Here is an 18,479-nt window from a genome sequence, read left to right on the forward strand (position 1 = left end):
CTTTTGGAAATAAGAGTAACAAAGTGGAGGGTCTCCTTTTTTATTTTGGAGAAATGATTTCAACTTAGTGAAAACTTAAAACAGCTTAGTTCTGAAACAGAGATCAGAATGTCATCCTTATGTATGTATGTAGGTACACACACACACACACACACACACACACACACACACACAAAAACGGACGAATGCTTCCTGGCAATAAATCTGTCACGACGACCGTGGGGTATCTGACCCATGAGAATCAGAGGGGAGCCTGCTGGAGGTACCAGCACCATTTGGCTGGAAGTGGCTCTGATCCTCTCACCCCCTGGCTCCCAGAATCTCTCATTACGTTTTCGCTTTGGCTCTATAATTGCTTTTGTAAGCATATTAACTGAGAATAGTTTCACGATGCCCCTTACACTGTTTATCTGCAGTAATCCTGAAACATAACGAGGAAATACTAGATGTAAACTGTGGAAGAAGCTGAGAGAAGGAATAACTCATATAAAACCCAGCCTGAACAATTAATGAAGCCGAACAAAGAAAACAGACAAGAAGGAACTGCGAGTTTTCTTTTCTTTTTTTAATTTTTAAATTTGTTATTATTTTTGAGGGGGAGGTATATAGGTTTGTTTGTTTGTTTATTTAAAGGAGGTATTGGGGATTGAACCCAGGAATTTCTCTGGGAGTTTTCTTGAAGAACAAAGTTTGGACATAAGACTGCAAATTTTGTGTATCTCTACTGTGTCTCTCTGTCTTACTCACTAAAAGGACAGAGCAACATTTAAAAGCAGCAAAATATTGTTGTACATCATATTCTGCAAGGCCACAGCAGAAGACAGGACGGTCTTAATCTCAATCCCAGCATCCAGCTGCTTTGAATTAACACCCACTGTTGAATCCCGGGCCCAGGAATGTGCCATTGTTCTGACCAAGATTTACTATGGAAATCTATTTTTGTTGCCTAAGCTGTGATGTTTATTCTGCAATGGAACTTCAAGAGTCTTTCTCTAAAACTAGCGCTGAGTCAGTGACTGGTTACAAATATATTTTTAAAAAAATCTTTAAAAGCATTTTCAAACACTTATTTTGAGTAACCAGTAAGTAACCAGGTATTTTAGGGAGTGTATCTCCTAAAGTCTAAGGCTACATGAAGATTATAAGCATCATCATTTTTCATTACTTTTTAAGTCAGTTTAAAAATAGCAACTATTATCTTAAAGAGGTATTTCCATTCTCTGTCCGACCATAAGCTATTTCTTTTCATTAAAGTTCCCATTCTAAGAATAAAAGACACTGTATCTTACTGAAGTGAAGAGAGAAGTTCAGAGGATTTTTTTTTAATGAGTCAGAGTTATACAGAAATTTAGAGATAATATTCTAAGAAAGCCCAGAATGACCACAATTGCCGAGGCTTGTAAGTCGTAGATCTCTTTAAATAAGATCTACACTACTTTCACTGTCAATCAGAAAGACTGAATTTAAACCTTAGAATTTCTTTGATAATCCTTGGGAATCTCCCCAAATAAATCCAGATAGGCCTAAGTATATGACTTCACTGCTTACTAATTCTTTTTTTTTTTTTTTCTATTTTGGGTGAAGGGGAGGAGGTAATTAGGTTTATTTTTATTTATTTTTAGAGGAGGTACTGGGGATTGAACCCAGGACCTTGTGCATGCTAGGCATGCGCTCCACCATTTGAACTATACCCTCCCCCAAATCCCTCAACTAATTCTTAAAATAGCACGACTCAAAGGCCCCTCGAAGTAAAGCTGTGCTGCCTAAAAGGTCAGAGTTACCGTTTCTAAATAAAGAAAACAAATATTTTAGAAACTGAGCTGCAGGGCAATGCTTCTAAATCTTAATGGGTTGAAAGACAAAAATACTGGAATCCGGTTAGTTAAATTTAGATGCTTAGCGTGGCCAAAGTGTGCACCTACTTCCTGTTCAATTTACTATTACTTTTGCCTTAATATTTCAACTATTAAGGAGAAAAGAACACTGCTGATCGAGTCTCAAGGTCAAAAGCAGAGACGATGAGGTGTTCCAAGTAGTGTGTTCACTTTGACACGAGGAACATGGTAGATTTTCCTACCAAGTTATACCCTCCCAGCTTTCATCAGGGCTGCCTATGGCCTTTGACCTTTTAACAAAAGGAGCAAAAATGGACTGGTTCTATTTATATGTTTCTTGTAAACAAATAATGAGATGTATTAATTTTTTGAACATGACCTCAGACTTCTCAGAACTGTATCCAACTGCTGTTCCTTAAATGATAAACTATTTATTGCAGCAGCATTCAGAACTTTTGGAAAGCCATTTTCCCCCCTTGGTTTAGAAGCATGTGATATGACAGATCAAAAGGCCCAACCTGGTGACCAGAAAGTTTGGGGAGCGCCATGAAGAAATGTTCCATCACTGTTAGCTTCCACAGCAGTAACAGCAGTAAATGTTCCCTGGAGCACAGCTATACTTTCTCTTCCTTTCTTTCTATTTTTTTTTGAATATTTAAAAAAAATTTTTTTATTGTATTTTTTTATTGAGTTTTGTGTGTGTGTGTGTGTGTGTGTAGAAGTAATTAGGCTTATTTATTCATTTATTTTTAATAGCAGTACTGGGGATTGAACCCAGAACCTTGTGCATGCTAAGCACACACTCTACTACTGAGCTATACCCTCCTCACCCTGCACTTTCAATATTTTATTTCATCATTACCATAAGGAGAGATCAACTGTATTTTAGGCCAGAGGGAAAAGAGGAGCTAAATCACGATTTTATTCTGAATTTATTGTTCTGTACCACAGCTAGGCTGCCCTTAATTATTACTCAATCGCAAGGGACCTGCAGCAGCTCCACTTAGGGGACAGATGGGACTGACCGCCACTGCGGGAACCCAGCCAAAAGGGCATGCAGCGTGGGCTGGAGGTGCAGCAAGAATCCAGCAGGGCACCTGGCTCTGGAGTCTCCCCTCTCCAAACTACCTGAGCCTCTGACTTAATACTGTGGATAAAATTAAACTTATGAATTTAATAACCTGGGTTACCTGGCCTCTCTCCATCATTTGTTCTTTTTTCACCTGATTATGAAAACTTGCTTGCTGAAAACAATTCAAATTTACACAACTGTAAGGTTTCGAAAGTAAAAAAGTCCCTGCACGTTCCAGCCTCTGATAATCACCGTGAACACTGACAACCCGGGGTCTTGACTGGTGGTGCAGGATCTGAGCTAACACTGAGGGGAGGTACGGAAGCCCTGCGAAACCCACTGGAAAGTTCCAAGAGCACAGCTGCGAAGACATCACTAAAGGACAAGGCCACACCACGATGATCCCCACTCAACAGCTGGCAAAGCGGGTGAGTCTGAGTCACCAAGGCTCCAGCCACTGGAACACCCTGCCTTTTGGACATGGCCAGGTTAATGAGAAGAAACGCTTACATTTTCACAGCATACAAGGGAGGTGGGGGCCGCTGAATATTATGACCTGTTTTCTAGGGGGTTTATATATATATATATATATATATTTTTTTATGGAGGTACTGGGGATTGAATCCAGGACCTTGTGCATGCTAATCACATGCTCTATCACTGAGCTATACCCTCCCCTCCCCACCTAGGTATTTTTGAGGTCAGAAAAAGAGCAGTCTGTTGAGAATCCCTGAAAATTCTAACTGGTATACTGGATTTCCTCTAGGATTTGTCAATAATCAAGAGGAAAACTGATTTCACCCTAGTCTTTGACCCAGCAATTCTACTTCAGGGAATTTGTCCTAATGAAGCAATTTTCCATGTTCACCAAAGAAATCCATACAGCATTGCTTATAATAGCTAATAATCTGAAACAAGTGTCTAGTAATGTGACTGGTTAAATACGGCATGCCCTTGATGGGTTAATGTGTAGCCTGGAAATAAAAGTAATGTGAAAGAGGATTTAATAAGGGAAAGTGAAAGCTATATATGATTTTTTTTTCAAGTTTCCAAAGCAGTATTTATAGCATAATCTCATCATTATAAAAATAAAACATTAATAATGATCACTTTGGGGTTGGGGGGAGAAGGTATAGCTCAAGTGGTAGAGCAAATGCCCATGCAAGAGGCCCTGGGTTCAATCCCCAGTATCTCCCCCCAAAAATAATGAAATAAATAAACCTAATTACCTCTACCCCAAAAAGAAAAAAAAAAAAAAAAGAATAAAAATAAGTTAAAAAATATATAATGATCACTTCTGCAGAGTGATGAAGGAATGTTTTAATTCACCAAAAAACTTAGTGAAAGAGAAAAATTCTAATGCGGAATTCCAGAAACAGTGAAAAACTGAAGAGGTATGGTTTGCCTTTGAGGTACACACACACACACACACTCACACACACTAAATGCTCTGAAAGATAATGTCGTAGGAGGAATGTTAACAAAGGAAGAGATGGAAAAGCTCTCTGTCTGAAGCAACGTTGTCATATGATAAACAGCATTGTTCAAAGTTCCCAGCAAACTGTTGCATCTAGAATACATTTTCAAGTTCAAGACTAAGAACGCATTTAAAAATTCCTATTCGGAGAGAGTGCTGTGAGTTTTTGTTGGAGACTTCCAGGCTGGGGACTTGCCAAAACAATGAGTCTGCCTTTGATAAATTATAAGGGCAGCTAAAATACAGAACAGAGGAAAACTTCAAAATAAGTTAACCAAAGAAATATGCTTGAAATATTCCAGCAATTTCCTGATTTTAAAAAAACAAGAAGGCTTGCAACTTGTAGCCCCAGTACCATGGGTTACTTTGGTGCACGGTCACTGAAATAGGATAGAGTATAGAAAGATAGCAAAGGAGACCAGCATCTCAATTCCTCATGGGCCATTCACTTGCTAAACAGTTTTAGGAAAAGGCTTTCTGTTTCTCTATACCCCAGTTGCCTTATTTGAAAAGTAGAATTAGGTGAGTGACAATTTCTGCTAAAAGAGAAGTCACTGCTGATATGGTTCGTCTTGATGCTTCCAAGGTAAGCTGGTGAAAACACAATTGGTATGAGCTCAGAGATCTTGGTAAAATATACATCATGGTCTCCAAGATGTGGCCCCCGCCTCCTCCTCCCTGGCTTCTAACACACTGTCGTTGGCAAGAGACTTGAGTTTTCAGTTCTAGCAGGTTGACACTGGTGATCTCTTTCTCTTCCCCTCTTCCTCTTAATAAGTAACTTCACCCCAAATTTGACACTCACAAGGTTTCATATATGCATAGCTGAAGACAACAGCCTGGATTCTGGGAAGTTAAGGCTGATATCAGCACCATTCTCCACTGCTGTGGCATGATTGTGAAGAACAAAAATACCGAAAATATTTTGTAATGCAGTTCTACAAAAGCTATATTCCTTAGAAGAGTTAAATTTCTTATGCATGTTATTTTCAGTAATATGCTATTAACAAGGTCAAGATCCGCTACAGGTTCTTCCTCTATTTTAACTTTAGTGTTAGTTTCCTCTGCTTTCTTTAAGCTGGGCAACAACTAGCAAAACATCTTCCAGTGATCAGAGAAGACAGCAAAGAAGTTCGATTAGGTCTCAGACTATGAGATTGGAATGGGGTAAGAATCCCCCGAGGAAAAAATGTTAAGCTTGTGTTACCACACAGACGTAAGAATTTTCAACCCAAGAAATTGACATAAAAATTCGTCCCAAGTCGTCTGGCAGAAACAAATGTAAAACCCTACTAGGGTGTGGTGGGGAGAGATACTCCCACAATCCTGCTTTTAAGTGACTCCCAGAGGAAAAAACCATCCCTGTTGAAGATAAGCTCATATAAAAAAAACCCATCAGCATAAATGCACAAGGAAATAAACCACCATGAGAGCTGACACAACAGAGAGAAAAACTATCACCATAAAAACTTGAGCTAAAGGAACAATTTAAATAAAATATAAAACAAGAGCATTTAAAATGATTAAAGAAATCACAAGGAGATGAAAGATATTATAAAGAAGAAACATTTGAGAAAGAACCAAATGGAACTTCTAGAAATACAAACTGCAGTCATTGAAATTTTAAAACTTAACAGATGAGTTAACTAAAAGTATAACCGAAGAGAATGCATGAAGTAGCTGAGAAAGTTATACAAAGTGTAATTTATAGAGCTAAAGAAATGGAATGAAGGAAAAAGAAGTTAAGAGGCCCGAGAAACAGAATGAGAAGTTTCAAAATCATCTGAGTCCCAGAACCAACAATCTGTGAGAATGAAGGACAGGTATATTTGAAGAGTGAATACCTGAGAGTTTTCCTACATGAATGAAAAGAACAAATCCGTGGCGAACCCCAAGCAGAGTAAATGAAAAACAAAAGGTTTGTACTTTGAAATATCAGTGATTCCACAGAACACCAAAGGCCTTAATAACTAGAGAGGACAGTCAAATATCCACAAAAGGAATGCACTTAAGTAGTGAGCCAACCTCCCAAGAGGAACAATCAATGATAAAAGACAACAGAATGATCTTTTCAATGTGTTAAGAGAAAAGAATTGTCAGCTTAGAATTCCATACCTAACTACACTATCACATTGGAGTGAGGACAAAAATAAAAACGTTTCAGACCAACAAATGAGAGCTTACTATTCACACAACCTTTCAGAAAAAATAAAAATAATTCAGGAAGGAGGGAATTTAACCCAGAAAGGAATAATATGCAAGAAGTAACACGTGGCCTGCACCATGGATAGATGGTGAAGAAATGGTGCCTGCTTCAGATGGTCCCTGCGCTTCACAGTCCAGGGCAGTTCCCCCACCTCCCCTTATCAGGCCCCTTGTATATACTCAGGCCTCATGTCAACTGCTGTCTATCATCTCACCCCAACCCACTATCACCCGCCTAGTTCTGCAGGCAAGAGCAGCAGCTAACAGTGAAGAGCTCATTTAATATAATCCAGTAGTGAAGTCATATGATTCACAGGCAAGAACACTGAATTCAAATATAGGCCATAGAAATGTGCTTCAGTCTTAGCTCTCCCATCTCCAGTAGGGCCACTTCAGGCTAATGATAATTTAGCAATTATATAGATTTACCTTTTTCGCTATAAAGGGATAAAAGAATTAGGGTGAGGATGGAAACCCTTTTAGAAAACAGAAAACACATTTCCAGGGTAAGTTTTTTGAGAAGTAGGTTCAAAAGCATTTCATGTGTATCACACTCATTCTGCCATTTCGCTCTTTCTTTTTGTTTTGTTTGGTCGGGGAGGGAGAATTTGATTTATTTATTTATTTATTTATTTATTTACTTACTTACTTACTTTAAGGGAGGTACTGGGGATTGAACCAGGACCTCCTGCATGCTAAGTGCATACTCTACCACTGAGATATACTCTCTCTTCCATTTAACTCTTTTTTTTCTTCTTCTTCTCTGATTTTTTTGGGGGAGGGAGGGAGAGGTAATTAATTTATTTATTTAATTTTTTTTAATGGAGGTATCGGGGATTGAACCCAGGACCTCATACGTGCTGAGCTTATGTGCTCTACCACTATACCCTCCCCCCTCCCCCTTTCACTCTTAATATCCTTCACTGCCATCCTGGTCTCACCTCTCGGGGAGCTACTACTCGGCCCCACGTTGTGTCAGGCAGCTCAGCCCCGGCAGCATGCGTCCCCCAGTGCCTGGGATGAAGTTCCCTCCACCTCTGAGGCTCCCTCTCTGTTCCTTCTTTTCAATTTCTACCCACCCTTCATATTCAAGTCCCAATTCCTCCTTCAGCCCTATCCCAACAACCTGTAACCTACATAGGGCTTTTTCAGAGGCAGGATCTATGAGCAACTTTTGAGCTCTGAATATTTGCTGGTCATAGGACCAGACGATTTCATATACGATGCACCTCACTGATCATTTTTTAACTGTGGCTGCTCTGAGTATCTTCATCATGCAGCTTGGCATGTTATACACGTTACCTTATTCACCAAGTGACTCGTTTTCCTCGTCTCTCCATCTCATTGTTATCCACTAACCAAGGCCCTCACGAAAGGTATTCTTTATAATCCTATTGATGCTCTGAACCATTTGTTATAAAATATTCTTGTAGAATGCCTAGAATTTCAAAATATACTCAGTTGATTCACAGTAGGTTGAAAGGGGAAGAACTAAGGAGTGAGGAGCCGGAAATAATCAAACAGACACAAACAGGCAAGATACAGATGACAACAGTGTCAACCAATTAGCTGCACCCAGAAATAGGCCTCTGCCCCGTGTACATCAGGAACCACTGAAACCTTACTGTGAACCCTCACAACTAGCCCTTGATGTGTGTAATAGCATCCTTCGTTTAGATAAGGAAACAGGCTTAGAGATTAAGCAGATTGCATCATGCCATACCATCAGGAGAGTGGTAGAAACAAGATCTGAACTCACTTCCATATACTATCAAGATTAAGAGCAAGCGGAGGGGAGGGTACAGCTCAGTGGTAGGGCGTGTGCCTAGCATGCACAAGGTCCTGGGTTCAATCCCCAGTACCTCCATTTAAATAAGTAAATAAACTTAATTACCACCCCCCAAAAAGCTCACAAGGACTTCTTAAATTAAAAAAAAAAGTATTTAGTCTTTGTATAAATTCACTTGGGGGAGCACCTCCAACCCCAACATTTCTGATACTCTGAGATCTTGACCTTTTGACTTTCCTGTCTTTTTTCAAATGTTAATTTACCCAACCTCCATCTTCTGTGTAAAAATCACTTATTTCCTAAGCAAATAAGTGAAAATTAAGGTCAACAATATAGGGACTGCAGTAATTGCTAACAAACGAACTAAACCTAGGAGCTGAATACAACTTTAAGAGTATTTGTATGTGAAACGTTGCACCAGAGTAAATAATTTTGTCTCAACATGCCTATCACAACATCGCTTTTAATGGTAAAACTAATATTGAATGTCACAGCTTTAAAAAAAAGCAACTCATACTACTAATATTTATTTATGACACAGATCAAAGTTGTGTCCTGTTTTCAAATATAAATACATTTATTCCCCATTTATTAGAGAACATTTCCATTAAATTCCACTCCCCACGCGAAGCATCAAAAGAAGAAAACATAACCATTGTTACTCAGGACAAATATTCATGGAAACAATCTAAACCATTCAGGATGTTCATTTAATACAGGCACACTGAGAGGCAAAGTAAACAAAATACGACCACTGCAGTTACGACTGCTTACAGGACAGATATATACAAGGGGATGCCAAGAGTGACTTTTCTAGAATCTTTGATTTAAACGTTGTCCCTCTTCTAAAACAATAGTTATAGCAGCAAAATCTATTTTAAGTGTCTTTTTAATTCTATACATTTTCCTCTTGTTGCAAATGAAAAAAATTTTACAGTGAAAGATCAAGCTGCAGTTGCAAAATTTATTTCCTGCCCTCATACTAACCACTTCCTCTTTTGGAAAAAAAAAAAAAAATGTTTTCTAAATTGTTGCAATGAATAATTCCTTCAGAGAACCAGTCAGACATTTTATTTACATGAAACAAATTTGGGGAAGATATTAACACGTTCCATAAAGATGTCAACCTCATAGGTACAGCAAGGGCAGAGGAGGAAAATGGAACAGGACAACTCCTTCTAAGGTAGTCATCCTGCTAGAGAATGTTTCCCCAAATGGTAAAAAAATTTAACACTCTGCTACTCAGCTGGCTTCAGTTAGAACAGAACCAGCTTTACCCTGCCTGGGCTTCAGAGAGCCAGCATCCCTGATTCCAACTAAATTTCATTGGTTTTATCAAGATAATTATCAAACTTTGATAATCATTCAAAGTAAATTCCTTCATTCTCACTTAAAATGGACATAGATTCTTCACTAAAATTTTATTTTTCTTTTTAAAAGATTCTATTATGTAATATACAACACATTAAAAAGAGTACGTGCGTATTTTATTTTAATTAGAAACAGAAACTTTTATCACATACTTCTTAGAATTCTACTTCAGTTCACAAATGACTCAGAATGTCCTAATCTACTTCATGACAGGGACATCTATGTAGAGTTTAAAAGCTAATAATGTTCAAAGCCAAATAGTTCTAGAAGCCATAATATCACGCAAAAATAGAATGCAAACTCCCTAAGAAACAGATACACTAAGGGCTTGTGGTCAGCATTTTAGTTTAATTTAACTTTGAAAACATTTCCTTAAATCAGATAATATACTAAAACTCATAATTAAGCCAAATAAGGCCACCTCTCACATTGTATGGAGAATTCTTCTGGTTAGTCAACACTCAGCATTGCAATGAATTTGAATAAAGAAGCCAAGTTAACTGTTTCATGGCAAACAACTGCCCAGAAAATGAAGACTCTGGCAGTAAGACTCACACAAGTTAAATGAAACAAGACCTAGAAGAAAATGAGAAACTGATGCTAGAGTTTAAACCGTAACTTGAACTCACTGACAATTTCTGCAGCTACTTGTAACCACTAACTGCAGCTTCTGTTAAACAATATCCTATTTTGCATTTAGAAATTATGTAAGAGCCAACAGTCACAAGGCAAGGGCGAATTAGAGAAAGAGAATTATTCATTGCCTGACATGGATGAACTCAGTTTAATGCATGCATTTAGAAAACACTGTTCTCTCTGTTCGGAAATATTAGTTCACATTCCATTCATTTTGATAACCTTTTCCTTTTTCATCCCAGCACCACACCAGCCAGCTGCAGCACTATCAGAAGGCAGGGATTAGGGACTGCCTCTCAGCCACGTCTGCCTAGTATGTTACTGTTCCAAAGCACAGGGACAGATAAACCGGACTTTAAAGTGTTTGTCACCAAAATGCCGTTCAAGAATTGTTTAGGGCGCATGTGGGAAAATTCACAATGATCAACTAAATATTAGAAAGAAAATGAAAGGCAAATTCATAAAAAAAAAAAAACATTTTTTTTTTAATGAAGGTACTGGGGGTGGAACCCAGAACCCTGTGCATGCTGAGCATGCGCTCTACCACTGAGCTATTTCCCTCCCCCTGAAAGGCAAATTCCAAAGATTGTGCGAATCCATATTGGTATCTGTGCCACCCCCACATCTCACCAGCACAAGGTCAACAAATAACGGGAGAAGGAATGAAGGAATGAATGGGAACACTTCACAACTCAGGAATTCTGTCCACAAGTTAGACGTTTTTTTAAAAGAGAGAGTAAGACCATGAAATCATGATTCCATTAGAAGTCCCTTTAAAAAAAAAAGTATGAGGTAACTCATCTGGAGGGCCGCATGAAAACAGAAATAGGCAAAAACTCAGAATTTAGTTGGATGGAAAGCAGAAGCAAACTGCAAGAGGAAAATTACTAGCAACATTTCTGTAAAATAAATGAATGGTTACTTAGAATGCTGACTCTTCACAAGTAATCTCCACGATATGAGTAAGATACAATGTGATCTGATTTTTCCATGTTCCCCTGCAGACCTTTGACTTACAAGACAGATGGTATGGACTGTCTTCTCTATCTCATTAAAAGGGAAAAAGTTTGGTTTTACTTTCAACTTCACTGTATGGGTCACGAGCCACGAGATGACCTATTCCAGCATATATTGGTTCTTTCACAAACCCAGATGAATTAATTCCAAATCACTACAACTTGTTCCAAGTCTTCAAATTCAAAACTCTCTGACAGTGGCATCTTGGCAAAGGAAAAGAGACTGCATAGTTTCTTGAGTTTTAATCATCAATAAATACCATGCCATTGAACTTACTTTCTTTCCTCATCATTCTTCTAAGGAACATAGCATCCTCACAACATCCAAATATGTTCACTGGCCCAGAGATAAAACTGCCAGCTTTTTCTTACGTTTACTTTCTATATATAAATTTACTTTTACTTAAACTAGGTGCCTCCAGGCTAACATGTACCCTCTGGTAAGCAAATGCTTAAGCATCTGCCTACACTGACACTGAACACAAAGCAAAAGTCTTCTGATGCCCCACGTGGACTCAGGCAGATTTAGACAATTTGAACACAGTGTAAATCCCTATGTGGAGCATTTGACTTCTCAAAAGAAGAAGAAAATGAGGCCCATACCCCAATCCTAAGCAGCTTAGAAGATACATACAGCGACTGTATCATCAAACACAAAGGCAATTTAGGAAAGTCCATCCTACTTATGGTGGGAGCAGAGACAACGTCTTAGTAAACACGGGCATCTCATTCCAAGCGTTTTGGAACTGACTGCTGGAAAAAAGAGGGGGCGGCACCTTGAATACAATTGGATGATTTAATCATTTCAGAAACTGGAGGAAAAGACATTTCTATTAGATTCAAAGACTGTCAGGAGTCACGTTGGGAAATTACATTAAGTAACCATAAGAGATGAAATACTGCATTCTTTCAGCTGGACACTGACAAGAGGCTTCCAGGCGAAAACGCAAAAAACTGATACGGCAGGCAAATCACTGTTTTGGGGGATTACAGTGCTTCAAGTCACACTTATGAGCAAAATAACTTAAGAATTCCAATGTTTAGACACTACTCCATCAGCTTCAATGTTTGCAATGCTAAAATCTGGTTATTTATCATATCTTTGGGGAGGAAATAATTAGTACGTCCTGAAAAACAACAAAATGATGCTCTTGGTATAAGAAAAAATAATACATCCTTGGAAGTATTAAAACACTTGAGGAGAGCAATTCAATTTGACTGTACCTTTCAAAAAGTCTTAAAGCTGTGACTAGACCCAGCAATTAATTGCACTTTTGATAGTTTAACTACCTTGGATCTGACCCGAGGGAGAAAAAATTTTTAAAAAGTCATCCTGGAAATTTTTCACCCACAAAGAACTAGAACTCACACAGTATGTGTGGTGGATCCCCAACCCCAAGTTGGAAATTTAGACCGACACAGTCCTGGCTTGGTAGGTAATGCCAGCTCCCTGGAGAACCCAGAGATAAAATTCCAAGAAACACATATTTATAATCACACACAATCTGCTCTGAATCTCACATGTTTTTCGGCTGTGACTTATACCTTCTGATGTGACTGAAATATACAGCAGGGATGTTGGTATAACACAGAAGTTCTACCGGTCTATATGCAATTTTTCAGAGTAAAGGAATGTTTGGAAGCAATCATGGCTAAGACTTGGCAATGTCATGCAGATCTTAAGAAAAAAGCTAAATACACTTGAAACTAATATAATACTGTAAGTCAATTACATTTCAATTTTAAAAAGAGAAAGGAAGAAAGAGGATAAAAATCTACAAAACAGCAACTAGCAGCTGGCTAGTGGCTTTAAGGACTGCTACGACCTCCAGTTTGTTGAGCTAGCTGGTCAAGCTGGGACTAGGAATGCAAAATCTGGGAAGATATTTCCACCTTCGTGAAAACAACAGATAAATGCAGGAAGCCACATCCTGGATCAGAGTTTTCATTTTGCTGAAAGTAGTCTCTATCTTGAAGTGAATGCGTTTAAGAATCTATGTGTCTGAAGGCCCTAATACTCAGAAGGACCTACATCTTCAAGGCCAAGGGCTGGGATGCTCAATGCAAATGCTAGTAGTTTTACTAGGATTGCTGTTTTGTTGGCTCCTTGGTTACAAAGTTCTGTATGTATTCAGTGATCTGTTTCTAAGCCTATTTTCCCCTGTTAAGTCCTGTTTGTTATTTTTAGCAGCTTTTTTTTTTCCAGAACATAAGGCTTTTCAGCAGTGTGTTTATGGCATTTTAGCAAAAAAGGACAAAAATACAGGAGGACACATGTCACCATAAACAAGTCAGCAGACTCAACAAATGGAAGAATCAGGCCCACGCAGATTGTAGATACTGAAATTAAACAGAATATAAAATCAGTGTGTTTAATATGTTTAAACAAGTAAAATATGGTACAAAAGTGTGACAAAGCAACATGAAAATAACAAATGACTATACAGGTTTTAAAGAGAACTATGAGGAACTTCTAGAGATGAAAATGTAACAACTGAAACTGGAAACTTAATGGACATGTTAAACCGCAGATTAGACACAGTTTAAGAGAGAACTAATGAAATGAAAGTTGTAGCTAAAGGAATTAAATAAAGGTTAATAGGCTGGAGGGAATGGAGTAGATATTTTAACTTATGCCTTAGGATCAGAGTTTCAGTGGAAAATGAAGGATAGACAAATGGCAGGAAACTCCAGTCTGGACTCAATGAATCAAACGGAAGATGAAGAAATTCACACCTATTTTTCTGAACAACAAAGACAAAAGGTGAAAAAAGATCTTAAGAGTTACCAAGAAGAAAAGAGCAACTATCTTCAAAAGTTTAACAATTATACTGATTTGTCACCCACTGTGACTTCTCAGCTACACTGGAAAGCCGGAAAACAGTAGGGTAAGTTCCTCCAGGCACAGTACAATCACCCTAGGGCTGCCTTCGTGGAGAAATCATCTTTCAAGACTGAGAGTGAAAAAAAAGGCAGTTCCCATCAAACAAAAACTGAGGTTTTACTGTAATAAATCTCCACTAAAGGAACTTCTGAAGGTGTCCTTTGGGCAGAAAGAATAAGACCCCAGAAACAAAAATAAATGGTGAACAAAGAAAACAGAAAGTGTACTTACAGAACTGTAAAAAATTACTGAAATCTAATCTATGCAGTTGAGCCAAAAATAGTCACAAATAAACTGCGATGTCAAGAGGGAGTTAAGGTTGGTTGGGAGGACATAAGATCCTAATTTACTTTATAGTTAGCTTGGAAACAGCTGTTAAAATGTCTAGGTTCACCAGTGAAAGCAGAGAAATAGAATACATAATCTCCAAAGAGTAGAGGAGAAAATGGAATGAGGAAAGCAAAACAAAACAAAACTTTCCAAACTCAAGAAGGCAAGGAACAGAGTGTCAGGGAAAGGGGAAAGGAAACATAGACAAAGTGAGGCAAACAGAAATAAAACGAGACGGTATACGTCAATCCAAGCTCTCCAGGTGAAGGATGAAGACTAGGAGAGTGGATGAAAAAGAAATCCAGCCATATGACATTTACAAGAGACACATCTAAATATGAGGACAAGGAAACGGGTAGACTAAAGGTATGGGAAAGACTTGCCAGGCAAATGCTAACCCAAAGAAAAGGTAGATTTATGTCAGGTAAAGGAGAGTTCAAGGCATATATCATTACTGTAGAAAGATCATCACACGTGGATAAAAAATTAAAGCATGTTGAAGACATTATAATTCTACACTTTATTTTTTAATAAAATAATCTCATAATGATAGAGCAAGATGGACAGAAAATGGCAAATCTTCCACCATTATCATCATAACAGCTAACTCAGGGATCACCAGCCACTGCCATTAAATATGTCACGCAACTGGAAATTTTGAAATGTGCTTCCAAATAAATCATAGGAAAGACTAAATAGTAAAAGAAAAAATATACAAAAACCTGAAAGTGAACAATAATAATATTACTATGTACCCAAATTTGTGTTTTTTGGAAAAACAGTACTTAAATGGGAACTTTGCCCCTTAAATGCTTATATTAGAAAAGAAGAGAAGTTGAAAAGAGGTAAACATCTGAAGAAAGAAATTTTTAAAAGGGCAATAGAATAAATCCAAAGATACTGACAGAAGAGGAAGAAGAAGAAGAAAAAGAAACTCAGTAAAATAGAAAATAAAAATAGAAAAGAGAAGTTCCATAAAGACAAATTTTGGTTCTTGGAAAATGCTAATAAAAAGATGATTTTCGAAAACAGATTCCGCCCCCAACCAAAGAAAAAAGTATACATAAACCATATCAGGAATAAATAATGGGGACACAACACATTCCTTTCAATCACTTAGAGAACATTTATAAAAATTGACCTTGTACTAGGCCATAAAATAAGCCTCAACAAACATAAAAAAAAAATTAAGGTGAGAGGATATTATGGGCAATAAATTTGAAAACTTAGGAGGAAATGGATATATTTCTAGAAAAACACAACACACCAGGACCAACCAAAGCAGCAGACAATAAAAGAATTGAATCAGTAGTTAGAAACTCTCTCACAATAATGTATTACAAAACACTTAAAGAATGGTTAATTTATCTCACATATACTTCAGATAATAGAAAAAAGAGGAACGCTCCAAAACTGATAATAAGTAAAGCAAACTACAACAGCCAAGAAAGGAAAATTACAGATCAGTTTCAGTGAGTGTAAGTGTAAAATCTAAAGTAAAATGTTAACAAAATAAATTCAGCTATATATACATAAAATACATCATACACTTGTTATATTAGTCCCAGGAATGCTAATTTGGTTCAATATAAGAAAATTTCATAATATAATCTATCCATGAATGAATTAAAGGAAGCAGAAAAAAAGTATTTGACGATATTCAATAATATCAAGTCAAGCTTAAAAAAAACCTCTTGGCAAAATAGGAAAAGAAGGGAAATCCCTTAACCTGATAAAGGGTATATTATAATCATGTTTAATGGGGAAACATTTGAAGCACTCTCTTTCTAATCTAGAGCGAGATAAAGAAGTCTACAATAAGTGCTTCTGCCAGCATAATGGAGGTCATGACCAGCAGACGAAGATAAGAAAAATAAATAAAAGGCATAAAGATTGAACAAGAGAAATTAAGACTGCCATTATATGCTCGTGTTATGACTCTCTCTACAAAAAGCCCCAAAACAGAAATAAAAAGACAGTTTAGCAAGGCATCTAGCTCTAAAATTAATACATAAAAGTCATGTGTTCTATACTCCATACGAATTAAGTTAAAAACACAATACCAAATGAAAAACAGTTAAGTCACAAGAAAAGAAGTAGAAGTATGATTTTGCTTATGTAAGGGTGAAAAAGATGCAAAATTATAAAATGAACTCTGGCGATATATACACCTGCAGTAAAGCTGTTAAAGAAGCAAGGAGGTGGGGAACACCAAATTAAGGACAAAGATTACCTCTAGAGTGAAGAGCAGAAGGAGGAAGTTAGAGAGGAAGACTTCAAAGGCAACAATTAGATTTTCTTTCTTTTTTTGGCAAGGGAGAGGGTAATTAGGTTCATCTATCTATTTCTTGCTTTGGGTGGAGGTACCAAGGATTGAACCCGGGACCTCGAGCATGCTAGGCATGCACTCTACCACTGAGCTATACCCTCCCCTGCAGATTTTATTTCTTAAGAAAGGTTATAGATTAGCAGCTGTTCCTTCTATTATTCTTTACACTGTACATATGCAACATACATAATCCTTTTTTAAAGAAAAGGCTCTGAAAGTTAAAATAACTTTTATTAACAATAGTTGGATGCTTTAACTTTTTTCTCCCCCTTTTGGTTGGTTATATTTCCAGATACGTCCAATGAGTCGGGATTGCTAGCTTTTATACAAAGAAAGGGCCGTAAAGTAATACTTTTTAAAAAAGTCTTTCAATAAACAAAAATCACTCCAATGTTACATTTGAGGTAATAAAATATTTGATAAAGAACACATACATTTGTGCCAGATATGTTTCTGGGGCATATATACTGATTTAAATCCATTTAACCCTCCAAAAAATTTTTAATAAACTTTGGGTCAATCTATTTTAATTGAATAACATATTAAATACTTTGAGGAGTTAATATTTTATGGGAACTTATGACACATTTAGGGTAATTTTACCAGCAAATTAATATATCTTTTGGTAAAGTAAATATCCCTATTCAAAATCAAATACAGATATTGAGAATGTATATTTTAATATAATATTAGATGCTTTTAGAGGAAGGCATACTAATAGATACCTAGGTTTTAAACAAGGAATTTGTCAGAATTTGGCAAATGACTAAATAACTAATTCACACTAGTTTCCAACTAATTCATCTCCAACTAATCTGGCAAAAGTGAAAGAAATCTAGGAAAATGCAGTGTTTTCCCCTCACATAAAGCATGAGGCTGTGAATGCCAACAGAGCCCTGGGCAGTAATGAATGAATACTGTTACTTTACAGCCTAATTTTGTTTACACTATATTGATGACTTTTATAAAAAGAAAATTTAGCTCCTAGGGAAAAGCACATAGGGAACCACAAAAAGACACAGTACAAGCTTTTACTGTATTACAGTATTCCTGACTGCCAACACAAGAGCATTTTGAAAAAAGCTTTTGAGAGGACTTAACAAATGCAAGCCTTCAACCTGTAATCAACCTGAAGGAATCCGTTAAAAGTCAGGCCAGTAGCATGAATCTTTATCTTTTCAAGGGAAGCTCTGTAAGCAGAGAGGCTCTTCCAGAGGGCGCTGGCTGGTCTGCTCCAGCTTTTAAGAGGTTAACATTTTCTTTGAAAAGCCATTAAGAGAAAGAACCAAAGATTCCGGAAACCACCCTCTGTGAAATGTTCACAGCTAAGTCTCCATGTTATCATCCTGGTAACTAAACAAATCAATAAACTGCTCAAATCATAATACTGAAGATTCCCCAAATTTTAGCTTCTCCCCACCACCCTTGACACAAAATGAAAATGGTCCCAACTTGAGTGGCCTTTTGTGGTTGCATCAGAAAGGAGAACTTGGGGATCAGCAGTTTGGGAGGATCCGTGACGAACATTAAAAGGG

At 37.3% G+C, this 18,479-nt stretch overlaps 1 protein-coding gene across 13 annotated transcripts in view; it reads right to left on the reverse strand.

The window, feature by feature from the left end:
* Nucleotides 1-18,479, reverse strand: part of FNBP1 (formin binding protein 1) — a 122,396-nt gene that overhangs the window by 34,367 nt on the left and 69,550 nt on the right. The window lies entirely within an intron of this gene.

Source organism: Camelus ferus, chromosome 4 (assembly GCF_009834535.1).
Source record: "Camelus ferus isolate YT-003-E chromosome 4, BCGSAC_Cfer_1.0, whole genome shotgun sequence".
Taxonomy (NCBI): domain Eukaryota; kingdom Metazoa; phylum Chordata; class Mammalia; order Artiodactyla; family Camelidae; genus Camelus; species Camelus ferus.